The sequence below is a fragment of the Pteropus medius genome, unplaced genomic scaffold, assembly GCF_902729225.1.
Source record: "Pteropus medius unplaced genomic scaffold, Ma_sr-lr_union100, whole genome shotgun sequence".
In the NCBI taxonomy this organism is placed as follows: Eukaryota; Metazoa; Chordata; class Mammalia; order Chiroptera; family Pteropodidae; genus Pteropus; species Pteropus medius.
In genome coordinates, this window is record NW_024349801.1 from 10,313,743 (window position 1) to 10,336,087 (window position 22,345).

The 22,345-nt window shown below is 39.3% G+C and overlaps 1 protein-coding gene across 13 annotated transcripts in view; it reads right to left on the bottom strand.

The window, feature by feature from the left end:
• WWOX (WW domain containing oxidoreductase) overlaps nucleotides 1-22,345 on the bottom strand; it is a 932,057-nt gene that overhangs the window by 593,690 nt on the left and 316,022 nt on the right. The gene's annotated exons all lie outside the window — the stretch shown is intronic.

Consider the following 22,345-nt stretch of genomic DNA (forward strand, 5'->3'; position numbering starts at 1 on the left):
GTGTATTCCATTGGCAATTTTGTCCAAAGAAACTCCTGTACATGGAAATCTAAATTGAAATGCACTACTTGAATCTGCCAGGAGAATTTACAAAAGCAGATAGATTGTAGACAGCGAGAGACTGAAAAAGTTCCTGTAATTGGCAGGCTTAAACAATTTCTCTCTAATTATCCAACTTCATACATTTGGGAAAAACTGAAAGAATGGGTAGCAAAATACAAAAGATAATTTCTGGTGTAAGATCATAAAGTATTAGATTAGATATCAACGTTAATAATCACGTGTTTATTGTACAGGTGTTTTAACAAAACAGGCTGCATAATTTAATCAAAGGAACCATCCTATAAGGCAGGTCTAGAAAAGGGCTTCACTTCCTTCCTCCTCATCCTAAGGAAAAACAAATGGAAACACTCAGGAAACTATTCTTCTTGGAGAATGGAAATGCTGCCCTTGCTCTTTCTGTCCCGCTCCGCACACTCCCTCCAGGGACTGCTGCATGTGGAAGTTTACCTTCAGGCTGGGAAGCCAAACTGAGATCTCATTTTAGTTTGCCTATTTTCTGGTTATCAGTATCTGGAGAAACCTAGGAAGTTTCTCTAGGAAACATATGCCAAGACACAGAAGATATACGCAACTCCCTAGAACCACAACAAATTCAAATGTAATCAGCATTAATGAATGAAGACAATTCATTGAGAAGGGATTTAAGACGTGAAATTCTAGTCCAAATTCCAGTTTGAAATTCTAGTTCCAAATTTGAATTGTAATTGTCACTTCTCTGAGCCTGAGCGTTCTCATCCACCAAATAAGCATAACCTACCTTAGAAGGACACAAGGATTTAATGAGATAAGGTGCTATAAAATGTTTAGCACCTCTACAGTAATATTACAAGCAGTCTATAAGTATTAAAATTATTATTATCACTACCTCTATCAGCAGCTAGATGCAGAACTCACCAGACTAGATTTCATGGGGCAAAGAATTTCAAATATCAACATAGAAACATCCACAACAAACCTCTTAGACAGTTAAATTTCTAAAACTATGATTAGCATCGCATGTCAGTTTTGCTTCCAAACATGACTTGGGGTCACAGACAGAACCACATTTACGTATAATTGGTACCCTTTGCAATCCTAGGTGTTTTATGGTATGCATTTAAAAATATTCTGAGAAGCCTTCGTCAGACAGTCATGGGACAAAATATAAAAGAAAACAAAACTGAGCACAAATAAGAACCTCTGCAAATAACTCAATAGGAGAGCTTACCTCTATGAGGCTATGCTAGGATGCATTCGATGAGGGGCCACTTAATATCACTGATTCTTATTAAAATGTATATGATGGAAAGTCCTTTTCTGGGCAACTGATTCTTCATCCAAGCCATGAGGAAGCTGGGGGTCTAAGATCTGAGTCCTTAGGTTGTGTGACTCCCACTGCTCCCTAATGCTAAAAATGAAGAACTAGCCTCTAAAAACCAAATAGGCATTTTCGTTTTCCTCAAACCTCTAACTACAAAGTTCGTTTTCACAAGCCAAATTTAAAAATCAATTAATAAATTACAACTGCCAAAGAATGTTAAAAAGCCCAGAGGCACCTAAGAAGTGCTAGGAAGAAACAACAAAGCATTAAGCCAGAGATAAATGGGTTAGCTGTGTGTTTACTGTAATGTTGACTTAGTATCCCAAAGCAAAAATTCTCTTACCTCCACTTACCACTACTTTGTATGATAATAGGAGCATTAATTTTAAAATGATCATGAATCAATCATGAAATCTGACTCTTGTTTTTACTGGCAACAAAACACTCTAATTAGCACCTTGAATGAGAGTGCTTTCTAGATGGGCATTGGTGAGAGCAATTTTCTGCTGTTAATTCTTTGCTAATTACCCATAGTAAAAGAGGCTGAAACAATACTAGGCTGTATTAAAATCTCCATCCCTCCCAATTACTAGTCCAGTGACAGAACCACTTTGAGTCTTTCATGACAGGACAGAGTGGAGTTTTTCAATGGCACTACTGACACTTTGAGGTGAGGGCTGTCCTGTGCACCGTAGGATGTTTAACAGCATCCCAGGCCTTGACCCACTAGATGCCAGTAACATCTTATCCACGCCACACCCTCCCCCGCCACCTCCCCCAGAAGTGATAGTCACAAATGTCTCCAGACATTGCCAAATGTCTCCCGACAAGCAAAACTGTCCCTTATTCAGAATCATTGGATTAAAGAACACCCTCTACATTAAGTTATAAAGATTAAATATAAGAACATATTAAAAAATAAATAAGAAGGCTGAGCATGCTGTCAGGTGCAGAGTAGGACTGAAATATATATAAACAGAGTTAAAACCGCTCCGTCTAAGGAATCTAAATCAAATGGAAAAGACACATCTGCCACCAACTTAGAAGAATGCTTTTGGATCCTAGGACTGGAGAAGACTGTTAAAAGAGAAAATATTGTTGGCATTTTCTTCATCTTTTCCCCCTACAAAATACAGTGGAGGCTGCAGAGCATTTTGATACTCAATCCTGACCAAAAGGAAGATCCAAAGAAACTATTTCATGCAAGCAAATATTTTCTATTTACCCTTATCAGAAAATATATGTATTGTCAAAAGAGATTAAATGATTAATTCATTTAACCTTCATTAATATATATGAAATATTATTTATTAAATTGCTAATAACTCACTAGTTAAAAGCCAAATGTGAAATCTCTAACCCATTAAATTTTACTAATTAAGTTGGATTTTAATGATGGGAGATTGTGAAGGAGTATCTGGTGGAAAATAATTTTAAACAACAACAAAAAAGCATCAGCCATGATTGCATTATCTATAATGGCTGTTTCTGGTTCCCATGTCAAACATATCATGACAATTTCCCTTAAAAACCAACAATAACAGTACCTTCGCAATAAAACGGTAGCTTTATAAAGAGAAGAAAGCACGAAAAAGGGAATCAGCCCAAATGCATCAGAGATTTACAAAGTGAGGTTTGCAGGCTAAAATGTGGTTCACGTTATTTGATGTTGACTTGATAACCGTACAAATTGGAATTGCCACAATTTAATGAAAGTTCCCATGTGATACACAAGAAACACAAACCTAAGTGAATTGTGCTTGAGTACAGTAGCAAATGTTAATAAAATACTCAAAAAAAGAAAAAAAAAATCCACTAGTGTTTCTTAAAATAGTGTTGTGTTCTTACCTGCAATTTTTTACCCTAAAACTCCAGCTCCTGGTTGTATCCTGGGCCTCCCATGAGATCCTGGCCTCCTGCGGGGAGTGTGTGAGCAGCTGTTTCCTGATGCCCCGAGGGTCATGTTCTCATAAATCAGACGCCCCATGCTGGACACCACATATGAAGGAAAATGTCGCATCTTTCTACAAGGAAGCCTGACTGCGATGTGCTGAAATCATTTCCACTTACTGAAGGCCTGTCCCCAGCACATTATGAAAAACAAAAAATCTTTTCACCCATGATGAAGAAAAATAAATATGGAAGAATAACTCTTTTTTTTTTTTCTCCATCAGACTGTCCAGTGGGAATTAAAACACTACCACCCGATACAGAATACAAGCATTTAAAATGCACAAGGACAGACTAGAATTGCTACTAAGCCCGTGACCTTCAGCTCCCCAAACATTTATGATTCGGTAATTACCGGATGGTATTATTAGTGATGGCTACACTACTTCCTCTCCTTTAGAACCATTTGAATACAGGAGGGTGAGTGGAATTCTCAGCATTTGTTTGGTATTGCAGTGTATCCAGTCTACAGAAGTCCACTTAATAACCTTGAATTTGTACATATTAAACACTATGAAAAATTAACATTTTAGGGCCTTTGGTTTATATATATGACTTTAAATGAAGGTAATAATTATTACTACTATTATTATTACCATCAATGATTATAGGATGGTAAGCCAATGATCAAAAAGAATTTATAGTGCTTGATTTTTGCTCGCACTAGTGTTAGACTTAACCCTACCAGATATTCAATTCAGACACCTGATTTTATTATCCTGAGCTCTTCACTTGTAACCTTGCCTGTACTTTTTACCAAAGCTAGCAGGAGCATCTCATCTGCTCAATTACTTATTAGTGTTGCTATAGAATACCATTTCCTCTTGCAGCTGATAAAATATTAATCAAAAACAGGAACTGAGCGATTTCCCAGTGTAGATGTCTTCTAATGGTAATACAGGGAGTCAAAGAGAGATCTGGAGGTCATATAATAGCTTCTCAGAGAGGAGTGACATCGGAGACAGAGGAAGAGATTGCAGGCAGAGCCCAGGAGTTGAGTGAGTTATTACCATTTGACACAGAAGAAAACTTCCAGAAGTGTGAATGGAGAGGACTTATGGGAAAAATCTAGATCTAAGAATAAGAGTTTTGTTTTTCTTTAATATAAAATGATCTTTCAATTAACCAGAATGACTCCTCAATTTAGCTAGATTTTTTTTTTTCATTCTAAGCCTCATTTTCCAACTACTTCCGGGTTTCATGAATCTATTTCCTGCCATAGAAAAAGAGAGAAGGACAAAGATAAATGAATCTCAATTCAACTTCTGAATTAGAAAAAAAAAAGAAAGAAAAAAAAAAGGCCTTCTATCTTTTCTTTTTTTCGTTCATAGCCTTATATATGTGGAAGGAACATCGGCTTTGGGTATAGACAGTTTTGGTTTGCAGACAGCCCTACCGCTCGCTATAAGGTGACTCACTCGCAAATTACTTAACCTCCCTGAACCTCAGTTTCCTAAAAATTTGCAAAATTTGTCATGAGTCTCAAATGCTCACTTTACCTACCTCCAGTACCAAAATTATTTACACAGCAATAAAATTCAGACAAAAATCCACCACGCTCTACAACCTAACAACACACACACACACACACACACACACCTAGTTTTATGGGTCTAGAGTTTAGGATAAACTGCATTTTCTTCTGTGTTTGCTCTGCTTTAAAAAAAAAAGTTGTTTTTTCTTAAAGCATTGACTAAATACTACCTAATACTTTCAAGCTACTCTTTTCAATAGTAGTGAAATAAAAGGACACTTAGAAAGGAAAGCATCTTGGTAATGTCAACAAACTAATTTGGAAACCAATAGGATGACTCCCATTCCTTTGGTTAATACCTCTTCCAAATTTACTTTGCACATATTAGCACATTTAATTCATTAACCTGCATGAATGCCCTGTGATATAAGTAAAACTCTGTTGATTTTTCAAAAAAGAAGTCCTAAGGGGTAGATTAATCCTCCAATTTTACTCATCCAGTAGCATCGTAATATGAGCGTGGGCTATGCCTTTTAACTATCTCTGCCTCTCTCACATTCCCCTAATTCTGATACGCCCCTGAAACATCTCTATCACCACCACTCGCCCCATTAAGAAGTAATCTCTAAAGGCAAAGAAGATGCTCAAAATATCTCTTGAGGACACTCCAAGATCTGATAGGATCAAGAATTAAATTATATACATAAGCTGTCACAAATTTTTAATTGAATAAGTCATTGTATCACTGTGAAGTTAAACAGAATCAATTCTATCCTCCTCCAAGACTAAGGAAGTGTGTTTCTAGAAGGGTCTGGAGGCACTTTCCTTCACCCTACCGAATTCAGTCCTTCATCCAGGTCTGCTGGCCCTGATGACTACTCAACACTATTCATTTTGAGCTTTTTTGGTTCCTTTTGCTTTTTAGCTCCTTAGCAAAATGCATACTCATTGCTCACCTATCACATACCACCCCTTCTTGCCCTTAGCTTAGAAATGCTGGGTCTTAACAGGCCTTGGATAAAAAGGCAGTCCACATAAGAGGTGTTCCATTCTCTACCTCCGGGATTCGCGATGGTGAAGTGTTCATTCTGTTACAGGGGTAGTAAATGCATGGATTTACAATGCTTTCACCACTTAGCCCATCCTTTGTAACAAACATTACCCCTGGTGCGTCCATGCACCAATCTGGACTCAGCCTTTGCATCCTTTCCCACAGGACAATCTGGTGAGCCATTGCTCACTGATGTTTGGCATCAAGATGACACTTATTAGTGATTTCTGTTCTCCAAAAATTTTAGCAAAGCTAAGTTAGTTACTTTCTAATACTACAGTGCAAAGTATGTGTACATTAACTGGTAGAGTATCCATCTGCTTCTTTATTCTCAAATATTGGAATGAAAAGTCATGCATACATTATAATCAATTAATGCTGTGATATGCTAGTCAAACTACTCTTTTTAGTGTGTGTACTCTTAATTACCATCCACTTTTACATCTAAAAAATTCACTCTAGGTTGAGACTTTCTATCAAGATTTTGGCTCCCTTCAGTACAATCCATTAGACTGATAAAAATCCATTTTAAAAATTTAGAGTCTGGTCCAGCAATCCCACACCTGGGAATCCATCCCACTGAAATAAAAGCATCAGTCTGAACATATGAACAAAGATGTGTATTGTATCACTATTTGAGGCCAAGCAGGAGTGCAGGGAGAAACCTTTGGAAACTAAAGAAATGTCCTTCAATATGTTCAATTTAGGGAATGATTGCATAAATCATGGTATGCCTACATCACAGAATATTATACTAAGGTTGGATGAGAAAAGAGAAATATAGAGCAGTGTGCATAAAATGATTCCATGTTCTATCAAGCAAAACTACCAAAAAGAAAACATTTCAAAAACCCTAACTATGTCTGCATATCTGTGTGTATATCCATATGTAGGATATACATGAAACATGAGCATAAAATTTAGAAGAAAACACATTCAATTGTTAACATGGTTTACCTTATATGGGGGGTTTGATGGAGGAGGGGACAAAGTGAGTGACAGAGGATGGATTTTTATTGCATTTAAGCCAAAATGCAATAAAAATGACTGTCTTAAAGATGAATACTGTCAGAACAATGTACTTATTAATAATAAGAAGAAAGAGCAATAGCAAAGAGTCGTGTAGCCCTCATTATGTCCTAGGCTTTACCTAACAATTTTAACACCTTACAGTTAGCTGAAGAAAGTAATATTATTATTCCCATTATATAGATGAGATAACTGAGGCACAAAGTCCACGTAGCTAGTAAGTAGAGCCCATCAGCCCTGCTTCAAAAATCACATCTATATTTGTAATCTATCTCATTTATAAGATTAAACTAGGAAAAAAGCTAAATGCAAATTAGACTACTGAACTTCGGTAAGTGGTTAGTAATCTAGCACAGAAAACCAGGGTCAAGCAAGTTTCACCAGACACTTCACGTGGCATGAGCCACCTTTTCCTACAGTACAGAGCACAGCTATGAACCACAGTGCCTGTGAGTACCAACCTGCACACGTGGATGCCCCAGAGACAGGGCTGAAATGTTATTTTATGTACAGTGAAGTCATGGGCAATGTGCTCCTCTGCCTCCCCGCTAATGGAAAGTTCTGCCTTGAAGCCAAACCCCTCACTGGAAGCAGGAATGTTCTGGTAAGATGGAGACTTCTCTGAAAGCAGGGACATGATTGTCTGTTCGCCAGAATCCTTCTCCCTGACCAGTGGACATGTATCCACTCCTCTGGAATGTGACTGCTGTGAGGGCAGGGACTTGCCAGGCTACCACCATGCCTGGTACACGGTCAGCTTCCAGTAAATATTTCTTAAATGAGTGAAATCTAGGTGCTCAGAAATGTGTGTTGCTAAGGCTAAAATGATGTTTCCATTGTGTTAAAATGGAAAAAAACAATCACTCCTAAGGGAACTGTGAGTGTTTTATATAAAGATCATATGAATGACAATAACAACAACAGCAACGGCACATAAAGCTCCTATTTGATAGGCACTTGCTAGACCCTTTATGTGAACCTCACAAGAATACTGGAAAGTAGGTATTTTTATCTGTTCCCATGCAGGCTGAGGAAACTGAGGCTCAAAGTGTTTAATTATCTGGCTCAAGGGCACACAGCTCGTAAGGCAGGCACCAGAATTCAAACTCAGAACCATCGCTCCTCTTTTCACTCCATCTCTGTGCTCTGCACACGTGCTCATTCGCTCATAAAGACTAAATAATAAGGTATCTTAGTCACTTCATTTAAAGATAGCGTGTAGAATAAGAAGAAAAAAAAATGTTTTAAGTCTGTTCTTTAAGCACTGTTCTTAATCCAGAGTAAAGCGAACCAAAAAGCCAAGTTCAGAAACTCCGAAATGTGACTTTTTTTTTTAAACACCTGTCCTGACAGGGGCTCCATGCAACCTCGCACTTCCAACAGACGAGACTGGCACAGACCGCTGAGGACGCCTGACAGATGTGTTAATGCAGGGGGATATTTCAGTTTCTGTCCTCTTTGGACCACAGCATGACAGTTACAGAATTCAAATCCATTTGTATCCCCCATTGAATCCCACATAATTCAGCAGACATTCATTACGATGCCATAATGATATCACACAGCCATAAATACATATGCTATGAGTCGAACAAGACATTCATATTTAAACATAGCTGGAAATAATTTCAGTTCTGGTGATTTTCTACTGCTCATTCTATTATTTCTCTGGATGCCTGAAATGTTAAAATACAGTAGGAAACGAAGAATACAAGAATAAAGATATGTGTGCATGAGTGTGTGTGTGTGTGTGTGTGTGTGTGTGTCATAGCTGGTTAATCAAGAAAAGGAATTTGGATATCAAGTTACATCGGATAAATATTTTGTTTGAGGAAAAGGTAATTTAATTATAGAAGAGAAGTTCCTTGATATGTCAATTTCAGAAGACTCGTGCTGCTATAAATGCAGTCCGAGATTTTAATATTCTGAGATATGTGCTTCATATTTAAAAGATGATTGCCCTGGTTCCATAAATAAGAAACACGAGTAAGACTTTTTCATTAAACTTTAAAATATATATCAAGCAACAAAAAAAAAAATGCAGTTAAAACTAAAATCACCTGAAATGCACCATTCCTAAACAGGAGGAAAAATGATTTCTCAGGAATCAGACCCGATTCCAGGAAGGAGTAAACAGATAGTTCAGATAACATAACACCAATAACGACAATGTTAATCTTATCTTGTTCTTATACTTCTCAACTGCAGACAGAATAACAGTTTGTCTTCAGCTTCAGTGATGTATCCATTAACAGCTCTCTTCCAGTAGTATTCAGACACCTTACTATGAATTTTTGAATTATTTAAATGGAAGGAGCATTAGAAAACCCTCATGTTTAAATTATGCTAAATAAGTATTCTTTCAGTTGGACTTCTGCCCGTGCAAAAAAATCTATATATTCTGCAGGCACGTAGGAAGGGCTCAGAAGAACAGGAGAAGATGGCACACGTGCAAAATGGAAAATGATGTTTGGGGAATAAGAGTGTACAAACAAGTAAAGGGTGCACGACATTCTAAATATCCAGACATTCGGGAGGAAATTTGAGTCCATACATTTACAGAGATGATGTCAATTTACTAAAATGCTTCCAAATGCCCATAAAACTCTGAACATAAGAATTTAAAATGGATGGAAGTCCAATTGCAATAAATCATGGACTAACTATACTATGGAATATTATGCAGCTATTAGAAGAAATGAGTTAGCTCTTTTATCTAATGACCTGGAGGGACGTCCATGATATATTGGTCAGAGAGACAAGCAAGTGAGAAGCAGTGCACGGTGCATAAACAAGGCAGGATTCTTGTAAAAATAAACAGAAAACTCTCCTTGTATTTGCCAGAGATGTTCCTTTAAGGATGGAAGAGCTTGGAGAATGGTTTGAGAGGCTCCTAGTAGGCTGTCAACTGTGGTCACTGGGCAGAGGGCATGGCTGGGGGACTGCAGAAAGAAAGGGGGTGTCAGGGATTTTGTTTCTTGCTATTCTTTTGCACAGTTTTACTGATTGTGGTGAGCACATGCTATCATTTAATTTCTGAGAAATTTTTAATAAAAGGGGGTAGAGAGAAGGGAGAAAAACCGGAAACCAAAGAGGAGAGAGAGAGAAGGCAAAGAGACAGAGGAAGGAAGGAAGGAAGGGGAGGGAGGGATGGAGGAGGAGGATAGAGAGAGAGAGATAGAAAAGGCTAATGAAGCAAAAAATCCCTGCTGGCCGAAGATGGTTCACTGTCAGGCATCTTTCTACTTTGCCAGAATGCCAAGATTGGAGAATTTTATTCTTTTCTTGTTTTTTCCTAAAGTAAATGTGCTGACTTATTTGGAAGAGGAACTCTTTGCCCTCTGCAAAGCCACCTTTACAGAAGAAACTGTTGCTGAAGCGCTGAGCATGCAGGCTTAGTGCAGTGTGGAGCCTGGCAGGTGTGGAGGCCGGTGCAGAAGGAAGCTGAGGCGGGGAGATGGAGAGAAACTATGATGTGATCGAGCCGATGGAAGTCTTCCATGTCATCCAGGCACTGCGGGGTCCAGTCAGAGGCGGGTGTGTGGAGCCTGCATGTGTCATCAGTGGTCTTTCCAGGACGTCCACAGGTGGTGTGAACCCACCCCTCCCTGATCGCCGAGCCAAACAAATCATTAAAAATAAATAAATTAAACTAAAAAGAGCTGGTGTTTTCTCTGAGTTTTACTTTCCAGTGCAATTCCATATAACTCAGTAAGTGTTTATCGAGCCCCTACTATGTGCCTAGCCTCAGGCTTATAATGAAATTTTAATATCTTACACTTCCACACACTTTGAAGGCTTTTTCTGATTATAAAAGTAACCAATTCATTTCACAAAATGCTCAAATGTACGAAAAAAAAAATTTTAATGACAAAGTTGCCTATAATTCCCAAAACACAGACTACAGCCGTCTTGTTTTATGCTATATCCCCAGCACCAGCCCAGTGAGTGGCACATAATTGATATTTCATCAGTATTTATTGAGAAAAGGCCAGAAAGCAGGCAGCTAACTTATAGTAATATTATTTATGTAAATCCACTTTCTATGCCTATATTTTTCTAGAACAAGGAAAGCAGCCTGTACATATTGTTTTTTAAACTACTCATTTCACTTAATAAGATATAATAAGACTTTCACCAACATTAAATGCAATTATTAAATGCACCAGAAAACCCTGAAACCCTAGCTACCTGGCCCTGGGGCAGGGAGTAACCTGGTATATGGGACATCACGCAAGCATGTTGTTACTGGCACTGATGGCTGGGAGGGAGGTGCTGCTTTCTCTAAATTTACCAGAGTGGCCATGAGTAGATTGGGATAATAACAAGTTTATTACTTTTTAGTTCACTGCATGGATTGTCCCAATCCATGAGTAGATTGGGATAATAACAAGTTTATTACTTTTTAGTTCACTGCACTGCTCTTTTTTAGTTCACTGCACGGAAAAAAAATAAAATAAAAATAGTGAAAATATGCCAAAGGAGAAACATTTCACAGGTCTAATAGTGAATTCACAAGCTATTTCCAAGCATTTGTTCATGCACGCACATAGTCAATGGCAGCTGTTGCACATCATGTGCTAATTATACACAATCATCTAATTACTAATTACTAAAGGATATTCTAAAAGGGGCCAATTTTTATATCCTTACTGTATGAATCAGGACCGGTAGCAGACTCCTGTGAGTAAAGTTTCCCAATGGATGTTCCAGAGAGGGCTGGTCCCACAAAATGATAAAAGTGGGGGACGGGGAAGAAGGGATCTAAGTGGTACATGAGTTTAGGAAACTATCTATCCCCTGGGTTTTCCATATAACGCTGTCCCATAAAATACAAAATAAAAAAAGTACAAGAGTGAGTGATTAGTGGCCATGATATAAATTTGTAAAATATTATTATTCTTTCCCCTTTTTACAGAGGTGTAAGAGACATTTGCATACAACAGACCGATAAGTACCACGTTTCTGAAATAGTTTTGACTACGGGATCCTTTTCCTTTCACCTCCTCTGTGCATCTGTAAACACCAGTGGCATTCACAGACAACCCATATTCGGAGCCAGCCTACCATTTTACTGCCTCCACTGGACGGCTGACTCATCATAAAATGAAGCTTCGGTTTGAATTTGAATCCAAGGTCCCTGCCCAATAGGAACAACCTTATGATAAGTTACTTGAGAATCTGAAACAAACTCTTGGATGAGCCTCAAAAAGTTCCATTTTCTACTGAACATTCCCACCAGGGCTCTGGTGCACTATTTCGACATTTATTTTCTCTGATCAAATAATTAAATCTTACGTCAAATATTATCCATTGTATTTCTTGAGAATGTTAAAGGTGCCAGAAATTAATTCCACATCGGGAAAGAGCCTCCTCATTATATAGAAGATATAAATTAGTATCTTTGGGGCATACACTATTTTATTAATTTGTTAATTCATACTCTGTCTCCTTCCAAAACTGATCCAAGGCATCTTTTTTTTTAATGCCATCATCAAAAATCAATGGGCCATGACAAACGGAAGGAATGAAAACAAAGCACTTAGACCCTCCAAAGGCACATCTTCATTACTTTTACTATTTAGCTTTAACTTTTAATCTTGGGCCATAAAAACTGTCCTAATAAAAGATCCATAAATATCTCCTGAATGTGCAAAGGAGCGACTTTGATGACCCTCAAGCATATGCTGGGCTCTTTTTCACTGAAGGGCCTTGGTATCTGTGACTGCCTGAGATGTAACGCTGAGCAAGATGTGGATGGAGATCTTTCCTGTATGTGATTCCACAGACTGTTACATTCGGAAGAGAAGGGAATTGCTTCTGTGTTCATTTTAAAATTTCGTTCCAAAAGCAATGAAACTATATCCTTCATTTATTTTCAAGCCAGTTGAGCAGGTTTTGTCATCGCTAGTTCAAGCACTTTTGAAAAATTGAGTATATACCACTTCTATAAAATGACGTGACAGCCTGGGACGTGAGTCTCACTGCAGCTCCACCCAGAAATCTCTCCTCATTCAGTTCTGCTTTGCACATGGTAGGGACTTAATTCTTATTTGCTTTGTGAATGAATGAATGAATCCACTCTAAGTTCTACTTTTTTAAATTCTGTTTGTAATTACACATTGAATTCTAAAGTAAAAACAATTAACTGCCAAATTAATAATTTCAGGTTATAAAATGGGTTTTTTTTAACATGTTTAGTTCTACTGAACAACACGTTTTTTAAATTAAAAACACTCAAAATTCAACATTATATTTCCTTCAAAATTTTTTTCAAATTAAATTCTGAAAACAAATATACTTTTAAAATTATATTATCATAGTGTATTTCTGCCTGCACAATACATAAGGATAATGGCTTTTATAATGTGATGTATAAATGCAAGTTTACAGGAACCAGCGATTTACAGTATTATAGATCTTTTTTTTTCACTTATATGTTTTTTTTTCTTTTTCTGTTACACACTATTCCGAGGAAACACTATAAGGTTGTAGTATTTGATTATGCTATCTTGATTACCATTATTTTCTTAGCTTTCTTAAATTAGATGCAAAGTAGCATTTCTAAGGTAAGAATATTGAAGAAAATACCGTGTTTGAAACCAGCGTTTCTAAAACTTTTTATTTCTTACACCCAGCAAGTTTTACACAATCTCTTTTCATCTGTAAAGTGGATCTATGTGATCCTATCTTGCACATTTAAGGAAGAAGAGTGTGTAAAGAGAAGTAACTGTGTGTTTTAGCACTAAACCAATAATCTGTCATAAATGGCATGCTGTATTTAATATTCAGATCAAGACATCTCTGTCTCATCCTAGCAGACCCTCCTGACAAAAGCCATCCCATGTCTGCCAGAAGTATCGAGTCTAGCTGAGGACAAATTTCAAGATGAACCTGAAATCAATTTGCCATCAAATTTTCATGCCTCTCCTAGACTATCTGTGGCATTTTAATTACAAGCACCCCAGGCGGGGGGTACTACAGATATTGACACTTTGCTCCTACAATAAACTTTATTGGCAACCTCTGTCTGAATGCAGTACTCAACTAGAATAACAAGAAATATATGAGGATATGGAAGCGGGGAGGTACTGTAATCACTCTGAAACCATTTCGTTCAATGGGCCTGAGCATTTCTTAGGCAACAGTGTCGTGAGATAGAATATGCCTGGCTCTCAGAAGTACAAATCACCTTCTAATTAGATAGGTCTGCAATGTCTTGGAGCTCTGCAAGGTCCCTGGATCCTTGTCCACAGGACAGTGAGGTATCATCTTGTTCTCTTTTTGTTTTTAGGTGGATATGTCTGGTGTATGTCATTTCAGAGCTCTGAGAAAAACTGTAAATCCTTCTAGAAAATCAGGGAGTTTGGGCAGAAGGCATCCCTGTAAATTATGCTAACAGGCTTGATCTAAGGAGACAGAAGCAGCCTCTGATTGTATTTGGAGACAGTGTGTATGTTGGAGGAGAGATAGGAGTAACTACCCATCTTTGCAGTAATGATAGCATTCTCTGGTTTCTTCCTGATTTTTGTACAGGCCGTTGGAAGGGCTGTAAATATCAAGAGAAAGGGGAGGACCTATAATTTTCTAGCCATAAAAGGTTTTTTGCTTTCTGAAAATTAATGTCCTCAGACTACAGACATGCCATTTTAACCAGGCACATCGAGTAGCCTATTATGCTGGGCGAGTTTGCTACTGGACACATTGTGCTGGCACAAGTCATCTTGCCCCCTCTGATGCTAATAAGGGGTGGAAACGATGCCTACCACCACGGCGGCTTTGTGCCTGGCACCGGAGCAGGCACATCTGCACATGCCATCTCAACGAGTCCTCAAACATTCTCACAAGGGAGCTGATGTGAACCCAGTATTCTGGTAAGTGTTTAACACTGGTTCTCCAATAACGAATGCATGCCTATAAATATACATACATACGATTATCACAAAGTACACTGATAGAAAAAACATGGCACACAATTTACAGGTAAAAATATGCAATCGTCTTTATTATAAATTCCACAGAAGCAACTGATTCTTACTCAGTGTGTTCACTGATTTCTGCTGAACTCTTGTGTCCACAGCCAAGATGCTATTGATGAACGAGAAATGTCCACTATAAATACTGGCTGATTCTAAGTTAACCAGTAAGACAATAGTAGTGAAACAATCAAGATAGATGTATTTTGGAACTTCACTCGTTCCTCAGTGGCATAAGTGGCTTCTTTGTTGAAATGGATAAAAGCTTTTTTTTCATGTGCTAAAAGAATATTTCCTCATTTTAATATTCATAATAAAATGACTCCAAACATGATATTCTTCAACTTAATCTGCATTATTAACCTTGTAATTACTTTCTTAAACCAAGACAATATAAAAAAAGCAATCAAGTCTTGATTTGTAGTTTTTGCCTATTTCTGTGGTGTAAATACTCCCATCACAGCTGCTTTCAAGCTACCAAGGTGATGTCACTGCACACAGGGCTGGGGAGACGTGCACGCCCTTCTATCCTGTTTCTACCACACGGCTACAACAGATCTGGATAAACCTCGAGAGCATAGATAATAATAGTCAAAGGTGGCAAAACGATGAGGAAGCACTGAGCTTTGAGTATTTAATAACTTTATTTTGAACATAACTTCTTTAATTGTAAGTTTATATAATTCACGTTTTAATAGCACCCGTGTTTAACAAGCAGGTCACAACAGTTCTGCCAGCTCTACACACTGCCGAGTCCCAGATCAACATGAGGGCAGGGCTTCACCACACGCTGGAAATGAGGCCAACAAGCATCAGGCATGGATGCACAAACACGTGTGCATACATACAATTTCACACGCATGCACACACATACGCGCGCGCGCGCACACACACTCTCTTTAACAAGAGATCCAGCTGGCAAAATCCCCTCATTTTTCTAGAGAGGGAGATACTTTTAAACACAACTAGGAGATTCACCATTGAAATCTAACAGCAGCTGATAATTAAATATCTGCGTTCCTGAAAAGAGTTGATAGGCTTGACAAAGACTGATAGGCTTGACAAAGACAAAAGAGATGGGAGGGAATGGCCTTTGCCCCTTTTGACCGGGGAACCACAGCAAGGAGCCCAGCCCTGTGGAGAGAGACCCGCGGCAGTCCCAGCACAGGGAGAGCCGCACACGCCCGCTCCCTTTCAGCATCTGTGCTCTGCTCTCCACCTCCTTCGCCGGGACCACCGGCTTCCCTTCTGTTCATTTGACAAGGAGGGCATGGTCTGCTTTCAATTACCCCTGAGAGATGAGCAACGTTATTAGGCTCTGAATCTTCTTTCTGAGGCAAAAACTGATTTGAGAAATAAGAACTAGAATAGGGATGGGTGTGGGTCTAGAAAACACACAGACGCCCTGATGTCAAGGCAAGGTTAGCCAGCCCTGGTCTGTAGAGCAATTAGCTGCATCCTGCAGTCAGAGGGCCGTGTCATTTTGTTTAGTCTGAACAGGTGAGAATTCAAAGGCTCCTCCACGCCTTATTAAGTGAGGCGGGACGTGGGGAACCACAGCGAAGTCAGCTCTGCTCCCGAGGCAGCGGGGAGCAGCATCAACATGCGACAGTACAGACAGGCGGTGTTCCCCCCTACAGTATAATAATTCAAACATGTCTCAAACAGTCGAGTGCATACATCAAGAAGCGCAATGCTGATTTGGCTGCAGACAGCACCAAGATATTTCTCAAAGGGCGTTGCAGGTAGGGGTGCTACGTGGGTGACATTCATGCTACGGGCTGTTTCTTCAAGGATAAGAGACCTAATATGACATTCTGTGGGCTTCTCTGCATGTATTTTCAAAACATAAAAACACCGACAGCTTTTTATGGACAAACTGGACTAGAAGTATTCTAAAGTAGTCCCTAGAAATGCCAGAACTGTAAAATATCTGTGATATATAAAATAGAATATCCTATCGCTTGTCAGTAATATAGTTTGTTTCCTTTTTATTTTATCCCTGAGGGTCAGTGGCTTAAAATAAACATCAGTGTGGCCTAGGCACAATTTACATTTCAAATGTGAAATCTAATCTAGGGTGCTTGGCCAGAAAAAAAGTATTTATAAGTTACCATTAATCTGGTCTTTAAAAAGAGGGTCAGCACGTAGAAATCAGTCATATTCCCGCTCCTCCAGATACTCCCCGGTTCTGACTCTCTTCCTCCTCTGCTCCCTTGGCAGCTGATATATAAGAGCACCGTGCTTATATATCAAGAACTGCGCTGGAGATAATGCTGCCCTCGCCAGAAAGATCTTGCTCCTCTGGTGTTTACAACAACGGCACAGATCAGATGGCAGCTGAGCCCAAATGAACTGGGGCTCAGCATAAAGCAGGGCCTGGGCAGTGATACTAATCGACACAGAACCACTACCAAGGGCGATACTCTTAGGGGTCTTCCCGCATAGCCGTGCGCAAGGCAGGCACGGGTAAGGCACGCACCCTCTCTCACCTGGCCATAAACATTTGGGCGGGTGGACATACTTTTGGAGATTCCAGCTATACCTTTTTGGGATGGAGGGAATCAAGAATGAGAACGCTCAGACTCCTTTTCTTTTTCCATTTTTTTCTTCCCTTTCTTAGGTTAAAATAAAATGTTATGCGCACATGAGCTCTGCTCTTCAATTTATGGAGTGGCTAAGTCACTGACCAGATTCGTTTCTGAGGCAAAAGCGGTATAGGATGTCGGCCTGTGCCAAGAACGCATTTGGGCACTGGGCCAAGAGAACGCGGCCTGCTTGCCGACGGGGAGAACAGAGAAGCCAAGTTATGGTCGGAGAGGCACCTCCTATCTCTGATGCAGTCTCTTCGCATCCACAGGAGCCGCTCCCCCCAAACTTGAAGCCAGTCGCCCCCCTCTCTAGGCAGCCTCTGCTTGGTCAAGTGACTATCTTTGGGGCACCGACTAACCGGACGCCCAGCAGTGGAGAGGTCTGGAAGAGGCTGACCGGACATGGCCTGCCTTCCCTCTGGATCATTTCTCTCCTCTGGAACTCAGCCAAGGAAATGTGGGTTGCCAAGTCAACCTCCTGCTTCTCTCTCCAAATCACATCGCTCATGATTAGGGAGAGGAAGGCCGAATCTTCCTCCGCGGCCCTGGAGTCCTCTCCACCCACTCCCTATACAAAATCAGATCATCTGGGTAATTTTTAAAGCGTAGCACTTGGGCCAGCTGGAACTAGTTGCCTGTTCCTGGCCAAATGCTTGGGGTTTCTTCCAGCCTCAAGCCTACGTGCTCCGTGTGCTAGCAAGGCCGCCGAGATATAGCCAGGACTGGGAATGAGGGATTTGCTAACCAGACTCCCCAGCAGCTTCCCAGGTTTGGAGCAAGCAGAAAGCCTTCTTTTCTGGTGAGGTTGCTTGGCCCCGACAGGCAGGTCACTGAGCTCTGGAGCCCAGGATTCCAATTCTCTGAAACCCGGGAGGACCTGGGTATCCGGCGTTGGAACAGGCTCTCTGTTGCCCAGGCCAAACCTATGTCCTCGCTCTTAAAAGAGTAAGATGATTTTCATAGGGAAACGGATTCGCTTTATTTGCTTTGGTCTCTTCCTGCTCAGGAGAGACCTGAGCGCTGCCGAGAGGGCCCAGGGGACCCTGACTTTATTCTACAAACTAGGCTAGTTAAATAAGGCATTGTCAAGCCAGAAGCTGCGTTGGACTCTTGGCAAGTGTATTAACTCAGTATGAAATAATATAAACAGAAAAGAACAATATTCCCTGTTTTCTCACTCCAAGCATTTTAGGGGCTGGGAATCAGTATTCATTTGGGATGAGCCAAACACTTTCAAAAATAAGCTCTGTGTATTTAAAAGATCTTTAGATTTTAAGTTCTGAAGAATGGGGGGCTGCTTAGTATGAATATTCCAAACAGCACCTATTGAGCTTTTGGGGCTCAGAAAATTTTAAGAATAATACTAGTCCTCAGTGGAGAGAAAGAATTGTGTAAAATACACCATTTACCTCCTTTTGGGCACAAAAACCTATACATAAGCATATACAAAAACATGCATTTATATATTCTGGGAAACCTGTAGCACTTCCCAGCCATTATTCATATTAATTAATGTATTTTTGGTTTCTAAACTGCTCAGCTTAACAACTCAAGTTGAGATGTTCTAGAAACGACACAATCCAGCCGTGCCCACCACAGAGGGCCCCAAAGCATGAACATGCAGGCCCTCCGATGGGGTGGTTTCACGTGTCCAGAGCAAGCTTGCAAGACCCTGATGAGACTCACTTTTGCTATTTAGAAACTGAATTTAATTCTTCTCACCTCCCTGACTCGAGATGTTTTGAGGATGAATCAAGTCATATTTCATAAATCTGGGGTGCAGAAGAAAAAAGAAGGTAGCATTACTAAAACACTGTCACCATTATTCCCACTTCTGGGAGCTGCCAGTCCTGTGAGCATTTATAAAACCACAAAGGAGCAGCAGCTTTCCATGTCTTATGAATCTAGGGAAAAAACTTTGAGAAGAAACTATGAGAAGTACTTGAAAATTTGTACAAAGATTCTTAAAAATCTGAAATGGAGGAATGTATTCCAAGAGAACAACAACCTTAATAATAATGTTGGTTTATAAAATAATTTAAGGTACATATGTGAATTCTAAGAGTATCTTTCTCTTTCTCCGGGATTTTCTTACAAAAAACAAAACAAAACAAACAAACAAAAAAAACTTCTGTAGTTCACTGTTTTTAAACTTTCCTGCTCTTCAGGGATATTTTACTCTCTAGACCTGCCAAAGAGCTGTTTCCTAACACATCCTAGAGAATATACAATTTTATTTTTCCACAGATGCATTTCTATACACCTGGTATTTCGGTTATTTATTAACCATGCCTAGTTTTGTGGTTTTTAGCTTTATATCTTTAAAGTCATTAAAACTTAATAGGAGAATTAATCATAAAAGAAATCTATCAAACAGTTGCCAAAGCACTTTTTTTTTTTCCTGACTGACATCTTTAAACTGTATTTGAATGTTATTTATTTCATCACATCCAGGGGAAAAAAAAAAAAAAACAACTTGCAGCTTCCAAGTTCAGAGAAAGCATAAAAATGTGATTTACTATTTATTGTACAGTTAGGCACATGCATATTATATATTGCATGTTAATCTTCAACTGGCTAACTTTAGCAAATTTGACAACACTACTGTTTGCTAGTGAGGAAAAAGAATCGACATCTGTTCTCTTCCAGATATGATTCCTTCTTGGAAGGAATCAGAAATACGCCCAGGCCTTCTCTTTTCTGGGTAAACTGATAGAAAGCAGGCTGTTTAAAAGGACAGTCAAACCACAATGCCCCCTCGTGGTCCAACAATGCATACACATGTAAGTGTTTCCGCACCTTGTGAATATTTTGAAGAGAAACCTACTTTTGAATGATGTGGAAATTTTCTTTTAGTTTTACAAATGCAAATACAAAGAGCATAGTGCATTGATGGTACTTTAAATGGAAAATAAAGAGCCGTTTTGCTGTTAGTAAAATTAGAGGCACATTTAATTTATCTGAACCACCTTGATCAAAACAATTATTTTTCTTACAATTTGGATTCTATTTTAATTCCACACTGAAGATTAGGAGTAGGGGGGAGGCGGGTGGAGAAGTGCAGCACATATATTTTCTAAACTAAATTTACAAAAGTTGAACCGTCAGCAGATACAGGTGGACCTGCAGGTCTGTTAGTTTATTGTCACTTCAGTTAAAATGGAATGAGAGCAGAGTCCAGATTTTCCCAGGGGATGGACGATGCCATCTTGCCGTCATGCTCTCAGCGTGCACCTCTGATAAGCAGCCCAAAGGAATTTCCTCGGGTCAGACACAAATAGTGATTCTCAGGTTCCCTTAATCCAGAAACACATCGTTTGTGAGTTAGGCCTCATAAATCTCAAAAACAGTCAGCAACACATGAGAGGCGATGTTGTTAGAAGGCTCAAATACATTAAATGAGAACATCTGAAACGTGGACTCATTAATCATACAAACAACACTGACACCTTATAGTAATCAAGGAATGCAGCACCTTCCTTTCTCAGAAAGCAGCTCATTTTATCTCTTGCTATCTCTGGAAGCGGGGGACTCAGAACAGGAGTTGTCACTACATTCCCTCTTCACCAGAGAATAACAGTTCAGGCCACAATAGTTCAAGGTCATACTACAGGTGCAGAGTAAAGTCACCCAAGTTCCCTGGTCTGGTTCTAGAGCTACCTGCTTTGCTAACAATTACTCGTTTCTGATGTAAAATTTTTTAAGATACATCCCCAATGACATAGATGATAGTATCAAGACATGCCATAAAAGGATATTGGGATGAAAATATAATCCACACTAAAACTTATACATGAATGTTCACAGCAGTATTATTCATAATGGCCAGAAAGTTGAAACAACCCAAATGTCTATCGACTGATTAATGAATAAGTAAAATGTGGTATATCCATGCAATGGAATATTATTTAGTCATAAAAATAAATGAAGTACTGAAATATGTTACAATGGGATGAACTGTGAAAACATTATGCTAAGTGAAAGAAACAAGAAAAAAAACCACATATTGCATAATTTCCATTTAGATGAAATGTTCAGAATAGGTAAATCCATACAGACAGAAAGTAGATTAGTGGCTGCCTAAGGCTGGAAGTGGGGGCAATTGGGGTGATGTCTGAAGGGGTACAGAGTATGTTCTTAGGCTGATAAAAATGTTCTAAAATTGATTGTGGTGATGAATGCACAACTCTGCGACTATACAAAAACAATGAATCGTACACTTTAAAAGGATGAATTGTATGGATGGTACATGATATGTGAATATAGCTTTTTAAAAAATAAAAAGAAAAAGAATATTTTTATTTTAATGACAGGCAGACCCTACAAAATTCCAATGGATTTAAAAGTGTCTGTCCCTGGGCAAAAAAAAAAAAAAAGAATAGAAAGAAGAGGAAAATTGCCCAGCCTCAGAGAAGCATGCTAAAACCCCGGGACAAGCTGGAAACCTACCTCGCTGTTGCAAAGGGGATGTGACCCAGCTCCATACTCCAGAAATATTCTACATAAACTCTAAAAGGAAGTATTTCTTCCCCCAGGTTCTGAAATCTGACAATAGGGCACTTTGGATCACAAGGGTTTTCAGCCCTTGCTGCCACCCCCTCCCCCCACCTCCAAAAAAAAAAAAAATCCTCTCCCACTAGAGATCAGCCTGGGGTATCGTTAGTTTTAAAGAATTTCCCAGGTGATTCAAATGCACAGCCAAAGCTGAGGGCCACCTTGTGGGATTGAGCCAACCAAAAAGCCAGAATACAGTTAGAAAGAAAAGCTGAGTGAAATGGTAGCCAGCATTCATTTCACAGGAAGTCTCTCCTTTCCATTTCTTCTCATTCTCCCATGCACATAGCTAAAACCCCACAGATATCTACGTGCAGCAGCAGCAACAGGCGGGACGTGGCCATGTTGGGCTTTTCG